This window comes from Saccopteryx bilineata, chromosome 4, assembly GCF_036850765.1.
Source record: "Saccopteryx bilineata isolate mSacBil1 chromosome 4, mSacBil1_pri_phased_curated, whole genome shotgun sequence".
NCBI lineage: Eukaryota > Metazoa > Chordata > Mammalia > Chiroptera > Emballonuridae > Saccopteryx > Saccopteryx bilineata.
In genome coordinates this window covers 107,015,683-107,026,487 of record NC_089493.1, presented here as the reverse complement: position 1 = coordinate 107,026,487, position 10,805 = coordinate 107,015,683, and the positions used below count along the sequence as shown (strand labels likewise).

Below are 10,805 nucleotides of genomic sequence, written 5' to 3'. Positions count from 1 at the left end.
ATTGGCCAAGAGTTTGCTTAAAGGCTTTATTCAGTGTAAAAAAAAAAAATAGAAGATTGGATAAAGAAGATGTGGCACCTATACACTATGCTATACTACTCAGCCATAAGAAATGATAATATCAGATCATTTACAACAAAATGGTGGGATCTTAATAACATTATGGAGTGAAATAAGTAAATTAGAAAAAAACAAGAACTGCATGATTCCAAAAGATGCATGTAAACTTAATATAACCAGATGGAGAAAATATTTCACGCAAATGGAAATGAAAAAAAAAGCTGGGGTAGCAATATTTATATCAGACAAAATAGACTTTAAAACAAAGACTACAGTTAGAGATAAAGAAGGTCACTACATAATGATAAAAGGAGCAATCCAAAAGGAAGATATAATCGTTATAAATATCTACGCACCTAATATAGGAGCACCGAAATATATAAAGCATGGCTTTTAAGCATTTGCCATATTTCACCTTTAATCTATATGCAGACAGCTAATATTTACTTATGGCGTTTCCACTAGAAAGACTGCTGTCTTAGGGACAAATGCTGATGAACTATTTCAGCAGTTCCTCCTTCTTCAAAGACTTGTACGTCAACATAGACCTCCATGTTTTATAGGACATACTCGAGCTCACTCCATGCTCCCTGGAGCTTTAGCACAAGGAAATGCCCCCTTTTTTTGCTGTCTTTTTTTTTGTGTGTGTGTGTATTTTTCTGAAGTTGGAATTGGGGAGGCATTCAGACTGACTCCCTCATGCACCTGATCGGTATGTAACCTAGCACGCCTACCAGGGGGGGATGCTCTGCCCCTCTGGGGTGTTGCTTTGTTGCAACCAGAGCTATTCTAAGGCCTGAAGCAGAGGCCAATTGGCCATCCTTAGCGCCCGGGCCGGCTTTGCTCCTGTGGAGCCTTTGCTGTCGGGGGGGGGGAAGAGAGCGACAGAGAGGAAGGAGAGGGGGAGGGGTGGAGAGGCAGATGGGCGCTTCTTCTGTGTGCTCTGGCCGGGAATCAAACCCGGGAATCCTGCACGCCAGGCCGACGCTCTACCACTGAACCAACCGGCCAGGGCCTAGGAATGCCCTTCTTGATCAAGCTACCGAAAAGAAAATTATTTGGAGCAACCACGACAGATCGAGCAATTCTGTCTCATACTATTCATCACGAGAACGCTGCAGCCCTGTGTAAACAGTTTCAACTTTCTCGGGAAGCAGCACGGCAGTTTGCGATATCCTGTCCAAGGGGTCCTATACTACAATCTGTCTTTTTATTTGCAGTTAACCCTCAATGATTCCTACCAGGACAACTTTGGCAAATGGATGTTACTCATATACCTTGTTTTGGCAAACAGTCCTATGTCCACGTTACAGTGGATACCTATTCTGGATTTATAGTAACCTCTGTCAGAACAGGAGAGGCTGCTAAGCATGTTATAGCTCATTGTCTGTATGCATTGTTCTATTATTGGATTTCGTAAACTGGTTAAACTGACAATGCTCCTACATATGGAGCAAAAGCATTTACTGTATTTTGTCATTCTTACAATCTTTAAAGTTAAGGTATTATTAAAGTGTACCCAGCAAATATTTTAAGGTCAATTTTAAAAAATTTAAATTGGGGTAGTCATATCCTGGAACTCCTACGGGTCCACCATATCATGCTTTTTACTTAAAATTATTTTAAATTTCTTTTGAATGCTGATGAACAAGAGACGCCAAATCTTTTTCTCCTGCAAACTACTACCTTCTTTTATTTGACCCAGCTAATAACACTGTTTTGTCTTTTTCCAAATAGCTCCAGATATATTGAAAAGATTTATATAGGCAGATGGGGATCCTCAAACCGCTCAGCAAGATCTTCTGAGCAATGGCTTTTAAGATATTAAGAGACAGAGGAAGCCCAATAGAGATCAGGGGAACTACCAGCTTTTAGGATCCACCCTTACAGGCTCCAATGCCCCAAAGGGGTCTCATAGAAAGCCATCTGGGTTCTGCTTCAATAGTGGAAAGGAAGGTCATTGAGCTAAAGCCTGCCAGGCTTACATGCCTCTGATGTGAGGAAACAGGAACACTGGAAGGTAGGCTTCCCCCTCGCTCCTCTAAGGGAGGGTTCAGTCTCTTCCAGCCCTGCTCCAGCCACCTATGACCTAACCTTGCCCAGAATGCTGGGGTTTGCCACGGAAGGCTGAAGGTGCCCAGGGCCGTCGGCCCCATCTACGAAACTGTGGACGAGCCGAGGGTATTTCTTCCAAGAAGCAGGTAAACTGATCTCATTTGCACAAGGGCCACTTAACTATGTCTTTCCTGAATAGTCAGGCTTTTTATTCTGCCCTCGAAGATCTCTGTTGTGGGTGTTGATAGTCCTATTTTCTGCTGCTTTGTTTATTATATAGTGTTTCCTTTATTCCTCCTACCTCAATGCCCCACTCATATTTCAGGCTGGGACCTACTCCTAGTTTAGAGCTCTCTTTCCCCCTTTTGCCAACTTCTAGTATGAATCTACCTTTGCCACCCAGCTTAGTATATCCCAAGCTTCCCTTTACCAAGCCACAGTCGCAGAGCTCCAGGGAAAAGCAACCTGGTCTCATCTCTCCAGGCAGAGGAGAACAGAAGCTCCATCTCCACACAGGCTGCGGATGGTTTTTCCAGTCTACCGGAATCATTACCAGCTAGAAGCAGCGGTCATTGGGACTTGGACGTGAGCTGCAAAGTATAGAATTGTGACTACAATTCCAGTGCCATGTGGACTTTTCCTGGATGTGGACTTGCTCCTTGTGACAGCTCCTAACAGACTGAACTGAGGTTGGGTTGCATTTTTCAGGGATTTGGCATGGTGTTGGGGCCAACTTGGACTTGGTGTACATGTTAAGGACACTACTCTTTTATGGATTTTTGCTGTATTGGCCAAGAGTTTGCTTAAAGGCTTCAATCACTGTAAAAAAAAAAATAGAACACTAGATAAAGAATATGTGGCACATATACACCATGGTATACTATTCAGCCATAAGAAATGATGACATCGGATCACTTACAACAAAATGGTGGGATCTTGAAAACATTATACGGAGTGAAATAAGTAAATCAGGAAAAAAACCTGAACTGTAGGATTCCATACATTGGTGGGACATAAAAACGAGACTAAGAGACATGGACAAGAGTGTGGTGGTTACGGGGGGCGGGGGGAGGAAGGGAGGGAGAGGGCTGGGGGAGGAGGGGAACAAGGAAAACTAGATAGAAGGTGACGGAGGACAAGCTGACTTTGGGTGATGGGCATGCAACAGAATTGAATGACAAGATAACCTGGACATGTTTTCTTTGAATATATGTACCCTGATTTATTGATGTCATCCCATTAAAATAAAATTTTATTTATAAAAAGAAAAGACTTGCTAATTTGGTTAGTGCATTGTAAGTTGTATTCAAAGTTAGAAGTGAAATAGTAATTCATGTATTAGGATTAATTAAAGCTATATGTTATACTTGTGTTTCTGTGCTGAAAATTGTCTTGTTTGTGTGTAAAGATATGCTCAGTCAGTACTGTAAACAAAGGAATTAAGCAGAATAAAGCAGGGCCCTGATAAGTCATTTCAAGAATTTGTCTCAAGCTGCTTCAGGCAGTTAGCTACTTGTCAGGCCATATTCTGCAAGGAAAGTGGGAATTTGGTTCCTCTGATGACCTAAAATAGACTTAATACAAAAGACTTTTAGATAAAGAAGCTAATGCAACTGTTACTGCTAAGCAACATTCGTGTTCTTCCTGGCCCACTTATGCAGTAGTCACTATGCTGTAAGGCTTAGGGCAAAGTCCCTAACAAAGCTCTAAGTTGTTTTTTTGTTTTTGTTTGGTTTGTTTTTTTTTACAATGGGAAGATCCTGAGGGTCATTTGGCCTCTGATGAAGAAAAACATTTATCTTTATAAATGAGGAGCGATGTTTTAAATTACAGTCTAAACTTTCTGACAAGGAGGTTGGATATAGTACTAACCCTTTCAAAACTGACCAAGATAATTAGCCTCTGCCCCCTCTACTAATGCATCTGTAGATTCAGTACCTATTGTTGTACCTGAAAAACAAGCTAAGGGACCTATTCTTATACCTCTTAATAAAAAGAATAATGCAGGCTAGAGAAGAAAGGGATTTAAAATTCATAAGTCCAGCATTAGAAGCTTTTTCTGTCACATTCACTCCATTTGGACCTAATCCACAATTCCCTCAAGGAGGTTTTTATACTCAGTATGACCAAATCCCTGTCAAAACTCTTGAAGAGTTAAAAACGGCTTGCTCCCAGTATAGAACTAACCCTCCTTATACACAGGGACTGCTATCCTCCTTTACGGACTCTGAATGTTTGATCCCCCAAAATTTAGAGATGTTAGCTCAGAGGCCATGAGGATTCAGAATCAGACTGTAAAGGTTGAAAAGCCAAAGAAATGAAATTACAAAGAGACCAAACAGAAAGAGGAATAGTAACTCCTTGTTGATGAGCACGCCATTTCCATGTTTTCAAAGGTAAAGCAGCCTTCCCTTGTGGCTGTTCTTTCAAAAGCGGAAGTTACAAATTTATGATTTTAGGAGGATCAGGCTTGTAGTCAAGCTAATGGAAATGATAATGCTAACCTTCATGTTAATATTACACAGATGAACTTTTTAGACAAGGACAGTTTGCTAATTTAGAACAGCAATGTAGGCAAAATATAGGGATGAGGATTTGCTCTTATCTCCACCGATACAGGAGACCAGTAGATACCTTCCAGAAAATTGAAGCCTTGGCATGAGTCGGAAATAGAAGAAAAGGAGTTTTGACATCTTTGAGCCGTCAGAAAAAGAAATAAAGAGGCTAAGCCTAGAACCAAAGGTTATTAGAGAAATAAAGATGAAGGCAACTACAACACAAAAAGCTGAACTGCCTACTTAGGGGCAACTAAAGAATCTTACCCAGGAGACAAAAATGCTTTAATTAGGAATAAGACTTCAAAAACATCTTTGAGCCTGACCAGGCGGTGGCGCAGTGGATAGAGCGTCGGAATGGGATGCAGAGGACCCAGGTTCGAGACCCCAAGGTCGCCAGCTTGAGCGCGGGCTCATCTGGTTTGAGCAAAAATACTCACCAGCTTGGACCCAATGTCGCTGACTCGAGTAAGGGGTTACTCGGTCTGCTGAAGGCCCACGGTCAAGGCACATATGAGAAAGCAATCAATGAACAACTAAGATGTCGCAACGCAGTGCGCAACGAAAAACTAATGATTGATGCTTCTCATCTCTCCGTTTCTGTCTGTTCCTGTCTATCCCTCTCTCATCTGTCTGTCCCTGTCTATCCCTCTTTCTGACTCTCTCTCTCTCTGTAAAAAACAAAACAAAATACAAACAAACAAACAAAAGAAACTAATAAAAAAATACTGGTCAGTTTGTTGATTGAAATTTACTTGTTCTTTATTTTAAATATTGTATTTGTTCCCGTTTTGTTTTTTTTTTTACGTTGAAATGAGGTATGTGCAGTGTGCATAGGGATTTATTTGTTCATAGTTTTTTTAAAAAAATTTTTTTTAAAGATTTTATTTATTCATTATAGAGAGGGGAGAGAGAGAGAGAGACAGAGAGAAGGGGGAGGAGCAAGAAGCATCAACTCCCATATGTGCCTTGACCAGACAAGCACAGGGTTTTGAACCAGCAACCTCAGCATTTCCAGGTTGACGCTTTATCCACTGCGCCACCACAGATCAGGCCTTCATAGTTTTTTTTTATAGTCCGGCCCTCCAACGGTCTGAGGGACAGTGAACTGCCCCCCCCCCCCCCCGTGTAAAAAGTTTGGGGACCCCTGCCTTAGTGGATCATTGATTGCTTTCTCATATTTGCCTTGACCGTGGGCCTTCAGCAGACGGGAGTAACCCGTTGCTCCAGCCAGCGACCTTGGGTCTAAGCTGGTGAGGTTTTTGCTCAAACCAGATGAGCCCGCGCTCGAGCTGGCAACCTCGGGGTCTCGAATCTGGGTCTTTCCGCATCCCAGTCCGAGGTTCTATCCACTGCGCCACTGCCGGATCAGGCTATACCACACTTTTTGAAAAGGCTGTGTAGCTCTGCCTGACTTGTGGTGGCGCATTGGATGAAGCGTGGACCTGGAAATCTGAGGTCCTGGGCTGAAAACCACTTGTCCCGGGCTAGCCGGGTCAAGTCACATAGGATAAGCAATGAGCAGCTAAAATGCAACAACTATGAGTTGGAACTTCTCACTCCCCGTGACTCTCCGACTTTTTCTCCTCTCCCTGTAAAAACCCATAAATAACGTTTTTAAAAACAAAACAACTAACTTTCTAGTTTGACGTCGCCCGCCCCTTTTGTTTCGCTTGCCGGAGGAGATAGATATTTTAGAAAAAAGATCCTGCTAGGCTAGGGGAAGCCGCTTGAAGTATTCTTGTAGTAAGGAACGCACATCACGATCCTGTATCATGTCTCGCCCCGAAACAGAACACTCAAGTCATCCAAGATCTCACCTGACCTCTGTAGTTGGGCATAGATCAGAGGACCGACAGAGTTAAAAGTCGGTGCTTGAGAAATCTAGTGTCAAAATCTTAAGCACAGCTGGAGCGAGGTTCCTCAAACTGACAATAAAGAGCGGGATCAGAACCGCCAACTTGCCCGCCCGGGGCGAGCTGAGTGTTCTACCGGAGTAGGTCTGGCAGACCATGCAGCACTAACAAGGAGTGAAAATACATTGTAAGTGAGAACCAGAACACGCCCACACCGCTCTAACTTTCTAGACAGCTTTGTCAGGGGAGAGCGCGAACGCAGTCCCCCACTACCACAAATTATGCAGTCGAGTTTCCCACATTTGGGGAAATCGCAGGGGTCAGCACATCCGGAGTGCAATGGATAAGCCTCGCCCTGGGAAAACCACCTTCGTGATCATGGTATCTCCCCTGCCAGGTAAGTATGAGTTGCTCTGGCCGCCTCCACCCGAACCACCACGCTCGCTTCGCTCCACACGCACGGTCACTTTCCTCCAGCCGCCTCCGCACCCTCGCCGCCTCTGGGGAACCTTCGGCACAACCTCGCCCGGCGCCAAAACAACCTCGGGGGAAATCGCATCTCCCAGCGGGGATATAGAGGCGCCGGCCGCGTAGGACCGGCAGTCTCTGCGACCCTACTCATCTGCATACGCCACGCCCCCATTGTGACGTTCCGGACGCCAGGCCTTCCATCCGGATCCCGCTCGCGGTTCCCGCGGTCCAGCGGCTTATGGTCCCACTGAGGGTGTGTGGGTCAGGGCTCGGGCTTGGTCTCGTCTTCCGGTCATCCCATTTTTGTCCTCGCCTGCTCCAATTCATCCTCAACTGATTGAAAACTCAGAGGAAAGGCCTTTTGTGCAGTGTTATGTCGCTTAATAGATCCTGGTAATGTTTAATTCATGGGGTCTTTCTGAGTCCGAGTGACACAACGCGCTACAGAATATGTGATAGCCTAACCTAGTAACGCGAAACGAAAACCCAGGATTCTTTTGCAGAAAGAAAACCATGTTAAAGCGCTGAGCGGTCTCCTTCAACCGCAGACAGGCGGGGGTCTCCCGGTAGTCCCCAGTCAGTGGTCAGCGCCAGGCGCCCTTCGGCCTTCTCCGCTCCTACTGCCCCGGCAGGCACACAGGGTGGCCCCAGAGTGCCCCCTGGCCTTTTCTGACTTGGACTCTGTCAAAGATGAACACAGCAGACAGTACTGAAAGTGGTGAAACAGATTTTATTCAGTAGCTAATGACCTGGAGTGGGAAAAGCTGAGCTCCGTTCCGATTTATGCAGAGGTGATTTGAGCATTTTAAAGGGAGAACGGGGAGGGGGGCGCTCAGTATAGTCAGAGGAGTGAAAAACTACAAAGGGTTGGTCAGTATAAAGGCAGTTAGAAACCAGCTGCATTTGTTGGCAGGCAGTGACTGAAGTTAGGATGCCACCCTCCCTGAGACTGGGAGACAGGCTCTATCCTTCCCGATTACACTTCAAAGGAATGTAAATGCTCTAGGAAAGGGAGGCGAGGTGCTGAACTTTCTCAGCCAGGCATTTAATGGGGGTGGGGGCGGGAGGTCCGGAGGTCATTCCCAGGGACAGGACCTGGTGCTGCTGGAAGCCATGCTGGAATTCCGGCCAGGTGTGTCTTGGTGCAGGAAACGGCTTGGACGGGTTCTTACACACTGAGAGTTCTGCGGTTCTCAACGTCTGGATATTCTGTTTTGTGATCAAACCAAGATGGCTGCGCCTCCCCCTGGGTAAGCCCTGGCCCCTTCTTCTATATTCTGATCTCCTCTTTCATGACATTGAGAATTTCTTCATTCAACAATTGTTTATCGAGTGCATACCCCGTGCCAGACACTGTTCAGGGATTTGAGGACAAGAAGCCCTCTTGGTGCTCACATTTTACTTAAAGAAGAAGGAGTGGGGTGGGAGCAAACTGGCAAATGGACACAATAGGTAAATGAATCAGTATGTTAGGTATTGAGAGATATGGGGGAAAGAGCAGGGGAGGGAATCGGGAGTTGCAGTAAGGGGCAGGTGGCTGTGTTAAACGGGGTGGTCAGGAGAGGCCACGTTGATAGGCTGCCTGCCATGTGAGCAAAAACGTGAGGGAGGTGAGGAAGTTGGTCACCGGGATGTCTGGAGGAAGAGCATCCTTGTCACAAAGATCAGCAGGAGCTAAAGCCCAGGTAACACTGCTTGGAGAATAGCACGGAGGCCTTGTGTATAGAGCAAAATTAAAAAGTTGTACAGGCCCTGGCCAGTTGGCTCAGCGGTAGAGCGTCGGCCAAGCGTGCGGAGGACCCGGGTTCGATTCCTGGCCAGGGCACACAGGAGAAGCGCCCATTTGCTTCTCCACCCCTCCGCCGCGCTTTCCTCTCTGTCTCTCTCTTCCCCTCCCGCAGCCGAGGCTCCATTGGAGCAAAGATGGCCCGGGCGCTGGGGATGGCTCTGTGGCCTCTGCCTCAGGCGCTAGAGTGGCTCTGGTCGCAACATGGCGACGCCCAGGATGGGCAGAGCATCGCCCCCTGGTGGGCAGAGCGTCGCCCCCTGGTGGGCGTGCCCGGTGGATCCCGGTCGGGCGCATGCGGGAGTCTGTCTGACTGTCTCTCCCTGTTTCCAGCTTCGGAAAAATGAAAGAAAAGAAAAAAAGAAAAAAAAAGTTGTACAGCCTGACCTGTGGTGGCGCAGTGGATCAAGCTTCGACCTGGAACGCTGAGGTCGCCGTTTCAAAACCTTGCCTGGTCAAGGCACATATGGGAGTTGATGCTTCCTGCTTCTCTCTCTCTCTCTCTCTCTCTCTCTCTCTCTCTCTCCTTTAAAATGAATAAATAAATAAAAATAATAAAAATAATAAAAAAAGTTGCCTGACCAGGTGGTGGCGCAGTGGATAGAGCGTCGGAATGGGATGCGGAAGGACCCAGGTTCGAGATCCCGAGGTCGCCAGCTTGAGCGCGGGCTCATCTGGCTTGAGCAAAAAGCTCACCAGCTTGGACCCAAGGTTGCTGGCTCCAGAGAGGGGTTACTCGGTCTGCTGAAGGCCCGCAGTCAAGGCACATATGAGAAAGCAATCAATGAACAACTAAGAAGTCGCAACGCGCAACGAAAAACTAATGATTGATGCTTCTCATCTCTCTCCATTCCTGTCTGTCTGTCCCTGTCTATCTCTGCCTCTGTAAAAAAATAAATAAATAAATAAATAAAATAAAAAAAATAAAAAAAGTTGTACAGAATTAGGTCAGAAAGATGACGGGGGCGGGGGCAAAGTCATGAGGGCCTTGTAGACCATTGTAAGGCCTTCAATCTGAGCGAACGGGAAGGTTTAGAGCACAGGAAGGGCTTGAGCTCAATCCCCACCCTCCACCCCACTCCCACCCCCACCCCCCAAAAAATTCACTTTGGCTGCAAGGGTGGCAAGGACCGCAGCAGGGACATCAGTGAGGAGACTTGCATGATACGGGCAACACGATGTTGGCTTCGATGATGGCAGAATATGACACACCAAATATGCATTTTTGGCACAAGGATAACTTTGAACTAAAGGCACTTAAGAAACCAGCAGGTGGCTAGGCATTCGCAGCCGCATGCTCGGTGCCGGTGCCGGTGGCTCCTCCTCCTCCCCTCCGGGAGGCCTGCCCCCACCCGCCCCGCGCAGCCCTTTCGCCAATGGCCCTCCCCTCCCCTCCCCTCCCCTCCCCTTCCCCACCCCGCCCTCAGCAAGAGAGGAGCACAGGGAGGGGAAATGAGACAACAGGTGAGAGCCCGGGCTCAGAGATCCTGAAAATCGTATTCGCGGGGCCGGGCCACCGCCTAGTCCCGGGAACAGGCACGTGCTGAGGATTCGCTCCACCCACCTACCCCCACCCTTGCTCGGGGAAGGGAGTGGCCGCGACGGCGTGGGCCCCGCTTTCTTTAAAGGGGCTCCCGGCCAACCCAAGGCATATTATCCTTCGGGCACTCCAGTGTCTTGGCATCTGTCATCTCAAGAAAAAGTAATGACCCAGTCCAGGAAGCGTGCGCCCTTCGATAGCTCAGCTGGTAGAGCGGAGGACTGTAGGCTACGTCTGTGCGGACATCCTTAGGTCGCTGGTTCGATTCCGGCTCGAAGGAGGTGCCTGACGCTTTTGCGCCCTCATGAAAGGCACCGCCGCCTAGCGCCTAGGTCCGCGCCCTAGGCCGCTGGCCTGTGGGTTCTGACTTTAGCTCGGGGTTCTTAAGGCTAAATTGCCAGGTCCTGAAGGGGAGGATCCTGAGGCCCACCCAGAAAGCACCCAGGAATTAAGGGGGCTGGCCTTTCACCAAGAAGGACCCG

The 10,805-nt window shown here is 47.3% G+C and overlaps 2 non-coding genes across 2 annotated transcripts; one reads left to right on the top strand and one right to left on the bottom strand.

Annotated features, from left to right (window-relative positions):
* Positions 1-6,767: 6,767 nt before the first annotated feature.
* Positions 6,768-6,931, bottom strand: LOC136336743 (U1 spliceosomal RNA). Its single transcript, XR_010731565.1, has one exon. It is a non-coding gene; the product is annotated as a U1 spliceosomal RNA (small nuclear RNA).
* A 3,582-nt stretch (positions 6,932-10,513) lies between these two features.
* TRNAY-GUA (transfer RNA tyrosine (anticodon GUA)) lies at positions 10,514-10,603 on the top strand. The gene is given in 2 exon segments: positions 10,514-10,550; positions 10,568-10,603. It is a non-coding gene; the product is annotated as a tRNA-Tyr (tRNA).
* The last annotated feature ends 202 nt before the right edge of the window (positions 10,604-10,805 follow it).